At 40.0% G+C, this 11,514-nt stretch overlaps 2 protein-coding genes across 2 annotated transcripts in view; both read right to left on the bottom strand.

Annotated features, from left to right (window-relative positions):
- EPB41L5 (erythrocyte membrane protein band 4.1 like 5) overlaps window positions 1–11,514 on the bottom strand; it is a 465,429-nt gene that overhangs the window by 92,487 nt on the left and 361,428 nt on the right. The gene's annotated exons all lie outside the window — the stretch shown is intronic.
- RALB (RAS like proto-oncogene B) overlaps window positions 1–11,514 on the bottom strand; it is a 410,529-nt gene that overhangs the window by 174,850 nt on the left and 224,165 nt on the right. The window lies entirely within an intron of this gene.

Raw genomic sequence — 11,514 nt, 5'->3', positions numbered from 1 at the left:
TCCAGATAGCATCTAATGCCTCACAGGAAATTATCTAATTCTGGGTTTTTTGACTACTTTGGTCTCCCTTAGATGAAGAGGTTGCTTTTGCCAACATTCATTGTAGCCACTGGAAGTGTCAATATTGCAGCTTCCCCTAAAGCAAGATTCAGCCTCAGCCAGGCTGTGCCTGGGGGCTCAGCACTGGGCTGAAAATACAAGAAAACAAAACACTGATAAAATAAACATACCTTATCCCAATTCAGTGGGAAGTCTATCACTCCATATTAATAATGTCTCTTCCAGACGAAAGATCCGGCGGGACAGCAATTCCACTGTCCTGTGTTCACATTTCAGAGGGGGACTCTAAAAGGAGCAGCTGGTTGACTTCGTGTAATAGGCCAGCAATTCCAGCAGAGCCCAGAGGGGTATTTGAGGCAATATACTTCAATAACAACTTCATGCAGGACTCAGGTGAACGGCAGTGCCCCACCTAAATATTTGACCTGAAGCTGCCACTGAGCAGGCTTTCCAGGCTGACTTCTTTGATGGATCAATTTGGAATGTGTTAATGGCATTACTCAGCACAATAAATAAAATGCGACTCACCTTAACATTTCTTGGAAGTAGTCATGGAGTTTATGACACCCAGTGGGAACAGCAAGAGAGGGTCATCTGGAAGGAACAGGGAAACATGCCGAGTGCTCACATGGGAAATTTCAAGAAACAGATGGAGAAAATATCAGAATTCTCAGTAGCCCCCAAGGAACAGATGAAAAACTTTTGGGTCAATAAACTAGAGAGTGAAAGGCTCAGAAACAAGGTTTGTGGTCAGATTATTTAGTCCACGTACCGGGAAATGCTAACGATCCACTAGATCCTCCAGTCTTCATGGCTGCAAATGTTTGAAAACTGAGGTGAAGCGGTAGAGAAGGTATTTCCCATGTTATTTATGGGAAATAAAAAATTATTTAAGTGGAAAGGAAAGATTTTTATCCTCTGAAGAACCTCAGAAGGAATCTGGATTTTCATTTTTTAGATGATAAAATCAGTAGAAGAGAGGGAATTTTCTAACCTGATCATCAGATCTCTTACTGAAGACTCAATTGGTGCAGAAACACAACACAGCAACAGTTTCAGATGGAAGTGCCATTTGAGGATGTTAAATTACCCGAAGGGTCTTTCACATGAATGCTCCAGACTGAATAGCATGTGCGTACACATTCTAGTCATAGGTCCAAAACAAATTAGGAAGCTAATACACACCCTCCACTGGGATTTAATTGACCATTAGTTTCCTAGGTTCTGAAAAATCATGTCATTATATCTAACTTATTTCTACATTGCATTTTACCCCCATAGGATCCCAGTGCTATATACGTTTTAAAAAAATGCATCCTCCACCACAAAAATGCAATTGCTTTTTGAGGGTGAAAGCTTCTGCCCAGCAACACTCCACAACTGGTGTGGACATTTTTACTCAGGAATTGAAAAATACCGTATCTTGCTACAATTACACAGAAGAATGTGGGTCAGACAAACATAATTACCAATTACAGAGCTTAGGCAAAGATGTGGCAGTAACAAGCTCACTGCTGGGAAATAGCATAGCTAGTTCTTAATAATAAATTTCCTTTAGACATCAGCCTCTCCCCAAAGATTCACACAAATAAAACATAGCAGAAATATAACAAAATCCTTTCAAACGTCTAAAGGGAGTTTATCTTTTGGGAAGAAAATGAAAGATAAAAATTGAAAGTCATTATAATTTCAGGGCTAACTGTAGCTATTCCAAAAAACCACCTTTCGTGAGCAAGTTCTTGGGATTTCAGCAGTGCAGCAAGTTCCACAACAGGGAGCTCAGCTTCGTATCTGAGTCTTAACACCAACTCCCTAGGATTTGATACCTCTAATAATGCTGAACTGGGAGCTTGGTTCAATACTAACTTGGAAAGTGACAGTACCAGACTCAAGGGTGTAACTTCTACAGAAATAACCCAAAATGTTCTTGCCAGATCACCTTTACATGTATACCCTTTGATCTCTGAAGCTGGTTAGCCATGCTGTGGGGTGACTGAATTTGAAGATAAGTCTGAAGAAGAACTGAGCTTTGTGCTTTGTTTGTGAGCCATTAACTTCCCTGTACATGGGTCTCTGTTTGGAGCAAGTATTGGCAACATATTGCTTGGCTTGTTTCCTTTGAGCATGTGATTCACCACCTTCTGTATTGTGATCAGGGGTAAGGCAGCCCTAAACACCCGTTAGCTGCAAAGCATACACTTCATGTGGCAAACCCTCTGATTTTATGGTTTCTTGTATTTCTCATGAAACAGTTAATCTTGTGACTCTCTGAGTCTGAAGATTTTGCAACTGTCACAAGGCTGCACCAGACAGGTACCTCGGTCAGGTATTTGGACTTTCTTTAAACTCCATAAAAATAACAAACAAAGGGTTGACCTTTTACTGTACGTGCATGAACACAGGATTTAAACAGATGCAGAAAAGATCAAGAATTTCAAATAGGCCCAGGAGAATGCCATTCTGCAGGAGTATATTAGGGTTCAGCATAAAATCTCACCATAGGAAAAGAAATAAAATGAAATAAAAAAATAAGTGTAAAACCCAGGAGTACAAGTAAAGGGGTTGAACACTGTACTCTAGTTCCTGGTTTCTGACACTGACAATAGATACAAAAAGGTATGTCTCTTTCACTGAGCAAATGTCCAGGTTCTCCTAATTCCAGCAGCTACAGCTCCATCCTTGTTTGAAGGACATTATAGAAAAGTAAAACATAGCAATAGAAGAGGTATAGACAGTTCACATACTTCTGCACATGTCTAAGAAGTACGTCATCATAGATAACTGTATTATTTTGTTTTTTATCGTAAATCTTTCATTAGCCATCTGTAACTCTCAGTGGTTTTCAGATCCCATGTTCATGCCTAGAACAATATCCACTTGAAAAAAAGAACCCTAAGGGCAGCATTTTAGGTAGGGAGAAGGCAGTTACTGAAATAGAGGTAGGAGTAAGCCACAGTCTTGCACTTAAACCCAGCCATACCTCACCAAGACACTAGATTTTATTCTGAATAAGTAAAAATATCCAAGTAACAGAGGCATTACATGTCTACAAGGTGCCTTTCTAAAAAAGATATGCTGTGTTTCAAGTATGAGTTACAGGACCAGATGCTGGAATCCGGGTGAAGAATTATAGCCTGCATTTATAGGAGGTCAGGTCTGGCAACCACAACGGCCTGAAAAATTTATTAATCTCATTTGAAAGATGGAATGCAATCTTTAAGTTAATATAAATACACCATCTGCAGCAGTGAGCCCTGAGGAAGGCATCAGAATATGGAGCAATTTAGGCAGAGAGGAATGAACCAAATGTGAGATAAGGCCAGAATGAAAAGCAAACTATGATGTCTGTTATTCCCTGGAGAGGATGAGGTTCAGGCCTGAATCTGGTGCAGAGATTCCCAAATCTGACCTGTGTTTCTGGAGAAATTTTACTAATCTCACTAATCCTGGGTGCAATGCAGTTCATCGAAATGAGAGTGAGGAATTGATCTGATGACAACATGCACTTACACATTTACATAAGGAAAAGATTCTGCATCCAACATGAACTACTTATTTTGCAAGTCATTCTGATTAGCAAAGAATGTATCAGTCATACAGCTGGAAAGTGACATTATCTTAAGAGCTTGTAATTAAAAGTGGGCAAAATGAAGACAACTGCAGCTCATGCTTCCCAGTGGTTAATATCCTCCAGCTGAGGAAAATTATGAGAAAAATAGTGAGTGGGAGGAAAAAATCAGAGACAAAAACATGAATGAAAATCAGAAGTTCTTTCAGAATAGAGTCAGACCATCAGCATCACCAAGGACAGACTGGCTACCTCAGTGGTAAACCAAAAGTATTTTAAAGATTCAACAAATGGGAAAAATACAGCAACTGCTTGAAGTGCAGAGTTGTGATATAGGAGAAACCGATACTGAAAAATAAAGAGATTGGGAAAAATCAGTCCATGGAGATGCTAAGCAGGATTTTTCTGAGGTTGCTCAGATTGCATAGAGTAAAACTACAAGCAACAATATAAAAAGCCAGACTTGCTCAATAAATGTTTCTGTTTGGTATTTTGGAAAGTAATAGCACAATGGTGTTTATATGAGACCAAGGTTGAATAAGTACTTTCCAGCCCATTAGGAAATAAGCAGGATGTTAAACATCATCTAGTAGAGATAAACATTTTTAAATCAGCAGGCCTGGATAAATCACACCCAGGGGTCCTAAAATATTTGAGTGAGAAAAACTCTGGCTCGCTAATGTTAATTTTTAATAAATTTTAATATCAGAGGGATTCCAGGTGACTGGAAGCAGTGTAGTAACCTGGGAAAAAAAGAGAAAGCAAGAGATAGAGATAAAGAGAGAGGGAGAGAGAGAGGGAGAACAGGAAATCAAGTGCAATTACAGAGAGTTATTGAGCAGTTAACTTCACATCAATCCCAGGTAAAATAGTGGAAAAGCTGAGACGGGACTGAGCTGCCAGAACATGAAAGAACAAGATTTTAATTACTGACAGTCAACATGGGTTTATGGAAAATAGCTCCTCTTGAATAAAACTGGTTTCATGTTCCGCCTGCAAAAAAGCTAACTGTATAGATGTAGCAGTCTTTCTCAAGGCTTTAGACTTAGTGCATGACATACTTACTAGATAAACACTATCTAACATGAAGGAAACTTATGTTAAATGGCTAAGACATGGCTATTTAGCATAACTCAAAACCCAGCTGCATCAATCAGACCATCATCAAATGAGGATTGCTGTACTGGCTTTCTGCAGGGCTTTGAAGTATACTTGGTGCTATTCAGCATTTTCACTGGTTCTCTGTGAGGGAATATGAAATCATCACTAACAGACAGATGGCTGACACAAATATTAGCAGTCTGGTAAATAATGATGAGGAGAAAATACTCATGCAGAGAGTATTTTGGGTGACTTGTTAAAGGGAGTCCATTTGAACTAAGTGAAGTCAGTGCAAAGGTGATCTATAAGGCAGAAAGCAAGATAAATCCTATGGAACCCTATATCCCCTGGAGAATAATTTGGGAATCACAGTGGGCAAGTATGGCAGCATGAAATTTCTAATTCCAGAAAGACTTAAAAAAAGTGGCAAGTTGTTCCCATGAGCCATACACCTACAAACAAGCAGGGAGCAGTAACATCATTTTACCTCCTCACAGTACAACACCCACAGAAGTCTGGAGTCCAGTTTTTACCAACCTCTATTAACAGCTTAAATGGCAACAGAGAACGGTTAGACAGACATGACAAATGAAGGAGACACCTGATCATGAGAGATTTAGAGACCCATCTACCGAGTTTATTGGGAAGAAAAAAATGATTAATGTCTTGATTACACTGCGTAGTTACTTCCAGACAACAACGTACTGGATACTAAAGGGTTCTTACATCTGGCAGAGAAAAGCATAATGAGAACCGGTGACTGGAAGTTGAAATCAGAGATTCAAAATGGTCACAATTTTTCAAACAGTGACGGCGATTAACCACTGTGACAAACTTCTAAAGGAAGTGATTGATTACCCGTTTCCTGATGTATTCATATCAAAATTAGATGCTTTTCCAGAAAATGCGTTTTAGCCAAAATAAAAACTATGCTTAATTCAAATGCAAAGTATTGGGTAACAGCATGAAATATGAAAGTCCATGGCATGCAGGAGAGAAAATGTGATGACTGCATGGTCCTCTCTGAGTGCAGAAATTCTGGATGATTGCAAGAAAAGATAGCTCTAGTCTGATATAGCAATGCAATCCAATAGGGAAAAGGATTTTAAAACCAAACTTGAAAACAAGCTAAAGAATTTAAAGTGATTCTAATTAACCACTGAACATGCTGATGGTGCTACAACTCCAACAACTGTACATCTGGGCTGTATTTCTTTAAAAGAATAATTAAAAACAAAAACAAAACAAAAAAACCACAAAAAAAAACAAAAAAAAAAACCAAAACCACCTGCCCCCCCAACTCCCCCCCCCCCCCCCCCCCCCCAAATCCCAAAATAATTCATAAACAGAAGGTGAGGCAGCTGTAAGCATCACAGATTAATTATCTGGGGAAGTTGTAGAGTCACTGTCACTGGAGTTTTTAAGACTTGTTTACGCAAAAATCTCTGTAAGGAACATTTTCAGTTCCTTGGAGAAAAGGAGGATGAGGGGCGACTTCATTGCTCTCTATAGCTTTGTGATGAGGAGAGGTGAAGAGGGAGGTGCGGATCTTTTCTCCCTGGTATCCAGTGTTAGGATGCATGGGAATGATTCAAAGCTGCACTGGCGAAGGTTTGGATTGGACATTAGGAAACGTTTCCATACCGAGATGGTGGTCAAACGCTGGAACAGGCTTCCTAGATAGGTGGTTGATGCCTCAAGCCTGTCAGTCTTTAAGAGTAATTTGGACAATGCCCTTAACAACATGCTTTAACTTTTGGTCAGCCCTGAATTGATCAGGCAGCTGGACTAGATCCCTTCCAACAGAAATATCTATATTTATCGATATTATCTAGAATATAGAAATATTCTAGGTCCCTTCCAACACAGATATCCTATCCCATCCCATTCCCACTGATACTGCTTAGGACAGGGATAGGACTAGATTACCTCCTAAGGTCTCATCTACTGCTATCATTTCTGCGTTACAATTCAGGTAAAAGTAGGATGCTAAAACTAGCAGGTCCTCCGTTATGCAGAAGGTCTAATTGAATGAGAATTTGAGCATAATGTTATGTGGTGTTACAAAACTTCCATGTCTGATTGACTGTATTTAGAAGGTAAGTCTGCCTGCTTTTTTATTATTCTTCTTTGGATATGCTAGTGTCTGGGAAAGATCAGAAATGGAGGTTCTGGTTATCTAATACCTATCTCAGTACTTACCTGCCCCGAAGCCCTGTAGCAGTTCAAGTGCTTTTTGAGAAATGATGTTTTTTCAGGCCATGTGAGGCCAAACTGGATCATGATGAACTTGAAAAGCAGAAAATCAAAAGCACCATGCAGAGGTGGCAGGGGCTAACATGTCCTCCCCAGCAGGGACACATCTGAGTCAAAATGATTCACAACCAGGCCTGTACAAATAACTAATTTTTCAGTTTGCCAGGTAAACTTGAAGGGAGAAAAAACATTTACCCTGCCCTGAAGTGAAGTTCATGTTTGTTTCTTGATGGAAAGAACTATGAAAGAAAAAAAAAGTTATTTTCATCAGTCTGACTAAACTATTGCGTCTGATTTGGAATTGTTTTGTCTTTGTGGTCTGTTGCATATAAACATACATTTATGGATTTTTTTTTTTTAAAGTCAACCCCTAATGGAATTTTTTGAGTGGTGATAAATGATTCACCCCCCCCCAGAATGTTTGTGGCTTTGTTCAGACCTTTCTATGCATTTCAGCTTCAATAGCTACACTGCTTGATGCAGATAGTACCAAAATGCATCAGAGAGTCACAGACTTTCAAAAAACTGGCCATATACAGCATGCAACGGAAAAGCCCAGAGAAATTCAACGAGATGAATTAACCTCTGGAAATTTCCCTAAAACACATCACTCAGGTGGAGAAAGTTTTGTGGAGGTCTCCTGAAAACTACTGGACATGAATAGAAGAAAATGGAAATTCCTGACGTTTTCCACCCCGCAACCAACACTGTCCATTTAGTGGGAACTGTTTTGTTTTCTGTCTCCCACTCAGTGCTGCAGCTACACAGCCCTAAGGATCACAAAGCCTGTCATCCACCTTTCTCAACTACTGGACAGAAAGAGCAAGTGAGTTGCAAGACCTCATCTGAAAATTTCTCAACCAAAACATGTAAAACAAAGAGATGTTATTTTTCCTAGAAGGGAATCTAGATCATTAGGCTCGCCCACATAGTGCTGCAAGACATGTTTTTCAAACACATTTATTGTAGAAAGGTAATACCCTAGTGAGCACCTATCACTTCAGCTCAGCTTGGGATATACCTGTACAGAAAGAGTGACCCCGTCAGTTTGGACAAACACATGGGACTTGATGGAAAGTTCAACACCTTCCCAGGAAATACAAACAGTCTCTGAAAACGCAGCACAATCAAAAAAAAAAAAAACAACAACAAAAAAACCAAAAACACCCAACAAAATTGTCAGTAAAGGGAGAACCCTCTACCTCTGTAATAGCCATATATCTTAGGCATGATAAGAGAACAGATACTTAACAAAATAGTGAGAAACTCTCCATCGTTTCTTTTTGCTGTGATTAGAAAACTCTAGATTTGTGAAAATACGTTTGTTTTTTAATTTTGCACAAATGTATTGGTGTCAAGGGAACTTGCATCAAGAGCAGAACAGTTTTTTGTTTGCAGACGGGAAGATTTAGCCTTATTTCAAGCAAATACTCTAACCAAAAGGCCTGAAAGTCCTTTCCTGTTCTGGTGAATGATAATCATTTAAAAAAATGTAATAACTTAATGCAGAGATGAAGAGAGACTGATACATAGCCCATATTTAGGATGTCCGTCTTTAGGGAGCTCAGGTCTAGTTTGTGTTCAACTGCATTCAGGCGGCTACCTTCTACCCAGAAGGTTAAAGGGTGTAAGTCTGGAACCTCATAGAGTAACTATTTTGACATATTACACTTTGATTTACTGTTTCTGTGGACAAAAGTTGTAAACTTGAGACTGCACTGGTCTGTCCACCTGACGGTGCCAAAATCTCCACCATGGTGCTGCAGACTCTGGCAGCCCCAGTGCTGTCAAGCAGCCCTATCTGTTCACGTATTACAGTGCCCAGGGCTGTCTTTTGTTCAAGTGCACAACAAAACGTTTTATAAACTGCCAAGTTTTATATTTAAGATTAAATTCTGGTTTTCCAGCTACCACCTGGAGTGGAGTCCCTATGTATTCTTGTCTACCTTCTTTAAATTGTTTGCATTACGTTATTCTTTGTCTAAGTATCAGGCCAGCTTAAGAAGAAATAAAAACGTATTTTCTAAGACAATGCATTTGCATGATGAAGGGCATTAGATCATAAACCTGCAGGAGTCTAAATTTTGCTATCCACTCGACTACAAGTGCAGTACCCAGGCCCTCTTTCAGTTTACTTTCACAGAGCTCCACTGGATTTGCAATGCAAAGGAAAAAAAGAAAAGGGGGGGGGGGGGGGTATAAAAAAAGAAAAGAAGCTCGCACCTCCTTTTTGTGCCATGAAAACAGACCGACTTTGCCATACACCCCAGGTGCAAATCCCCTGGAAAGTGACGGTGCCATTTTTTCAGCCTCCTCGTTGCCTGCCGTGCTGTCAGAGCCACATTTTGAGGGCTGCACCAGGAGGGGGCAGGAGAAAGCCGTCCGTGCCTTCGCACTTAACAGGAACCCTGGCAAAACCGATTGAAAACTTCCCCGAGCTCCAAGTTAGCTTCTGTGCTCCTGGCACGATCCCTCTTTTACACACATCAAATGATATGTGCAGAGCACTCCGAGTATGGATTATTTGCAGGCAAAGATTCTGCAAATCCAGGTTTGTAATGCATCCCACAGTGCGGAGGCCAAGCTGTCTAAAAGCCTCTTAGGTTGGTCCAACTTTGCTTCCTACCCAGTTAGTAAGAATTTTGACTAGATAAATGTGTTTTGCCTAATTTTCTCTCACATTCCTTTGACATAAAGACCATCTCAGCCTCAGCATCTGTGCAGCATCTCAACAGATCCTTACTTTCCTCTGTGCAATAATCAACAACAATAATTGTGCAGTGGAAGAGACTGAATGTGGTCTTGTATAGCTCAGGGCAATGTAGATAAATGATGATAAAGCACCTAGGGGTTATTTGAACCCAGCAGCCCAGGTACACCTAAGAGTCACTTGCATATCATGTTTGACATGGCTGGGCAGGTCTCAAAAGGTGGAGGGCATGGACTGAGTTTGTGTAAATCTCAGTCCTCAGAGAAAACAACTGCAGACACCTATCTTTGCAGGGGGAAACTGAGAACTGAGGATGGTGGGGAAGACTTCTATAGATTTCCAAACTTCCAGCTTCTGGGAGGGTCAGGAAAAAAAAAAGTAAAAACCCCTCATCTTCTCTTGTGGTATTTTGGCATTTCTGCTTTCAGTCATAGCCAGAAACCAGAAATGTGAATTGCCGTATGAGAACTAAATATGTAAGGAAAAAAATATCAACCAACCTTTGCTGAACAACAAAGAAGACTTGGCTTATGTTGGTTTCCAACTATGGGTGAAGGTTCAAGTCACTTACTTCAAAAATACATTACTCATGAATGAGCTTTATTAAGAAACCTTGTGCTCCTATAACTCTTTCCATGTGAGGTTTTCAAGTACTTTATGGAATTAAGCAAAACAACCCTGGGAGGTAGATTAGTTCTAACATCCCCACATTACAGATGGGAAAACTGAACACTAAGCACATCTGTAGGAGAGCCAGAAATAATATTACCTAACTCTCATGTACTGCTTTTCAGCAGTAGATTTCACATCTTTACAATGGAGGAACCATTATCCTTTTTTTATAAAGAGGCAAAGTGACTTGCTTAGACTGGCCAATAGCTGAGTGGAGCAAGAGGAGCCAGTTCTTCCCAGGCCTGGTAGATCCAAGGCTTGATTTTACTAACTAAATGACCAAACCATGGTCTCTTTCTTGAATATTAAACAATTATGCAGACAAACAAAAAAAATTTAAACACAAAGAAAATACATCAGGGTAGATTTTCGGAAGCTAAAAATCTGCTTTCTCATATTGAAGAGTTTATTGATGGACTATATCTCATATCCTACTGATGGACTGCATCTTTGCCTTGCTAGTGAACATGGGAAAATAAGCAAAGGTCAAATCTTTTCACATTAATCATGTGGTATTACCTGACCACAGACGGCATCAGCATAAATATTTAACATCAAAGAAGTCTGTTCTATGGTCTTTTTGATGTTGCAAACCTGAACACAGAGGAGATAGTTTGAATTTTCACAGAAGTAATGACACATGAACACAGAAGGGGTCATGATGTTGCTGCTTTAAAACAAAAAAAAAACAACAACAAACTAGCAGCCTTGTCCCCCCAAATAAAACTTCAATTTCCTTTTAACAACCTTTTCCCTTCTTGCAGGAAAAACAAAGTTTTGAGCTCTTTTACTGTAAACCTCTCTTGAATTGCACCCAACTGCCTTTTGGCAAGGTCTTGTGTCCCAGAGCATGTCCCCCAGTGAGCTGGGTACTCAACAGACAAATCAGGAAGATGGTGTTGTCCCCAGAGAGCTCTCCATCTAGATGCATCAAATACACTGTTCCACCCCAAGAAATCCCCTTTGCTTCCTCTGTGCAGTCCCATTATTTTGAGCCCAGGACTAACAGTCTGAGAGCAGGCAGCATAGAGGCTTTTGAACTAGCAAGTAAAACAAGGAGAGCTCATACAGAGTTCTGTGAGGAAAAAAAAAAACGAGCAAGAAACTTATAAAGGCAAACTGAAGTTGCTGCTCCCAAGGACATTTC

The sequence above is a fragment of the Pezoporus flaviventris genome, unplaced genomic scaffold (genome assembly GCF_033815535.1).
Source record: "Pezoporus flaviventris isolate CSIRO_AGI_PZ_B2104156 unplaced genomic scaffold, CSIRO_AGI_Pfla_v1 ptg000001l, whole genome shotgun sequence".
NCBI classification, from domain to species: Eukaryota; Metazoa; Chordata; class Aves; order Psittaciformes; family Psittacidae; genus Pezoporus; species Pezoporus flaviventris.
The sequence above is the reverse complement of the archived record's forward strand: the minus strand, read 5'-3'. Positions and strand labels throughout refer to the sequence as shown.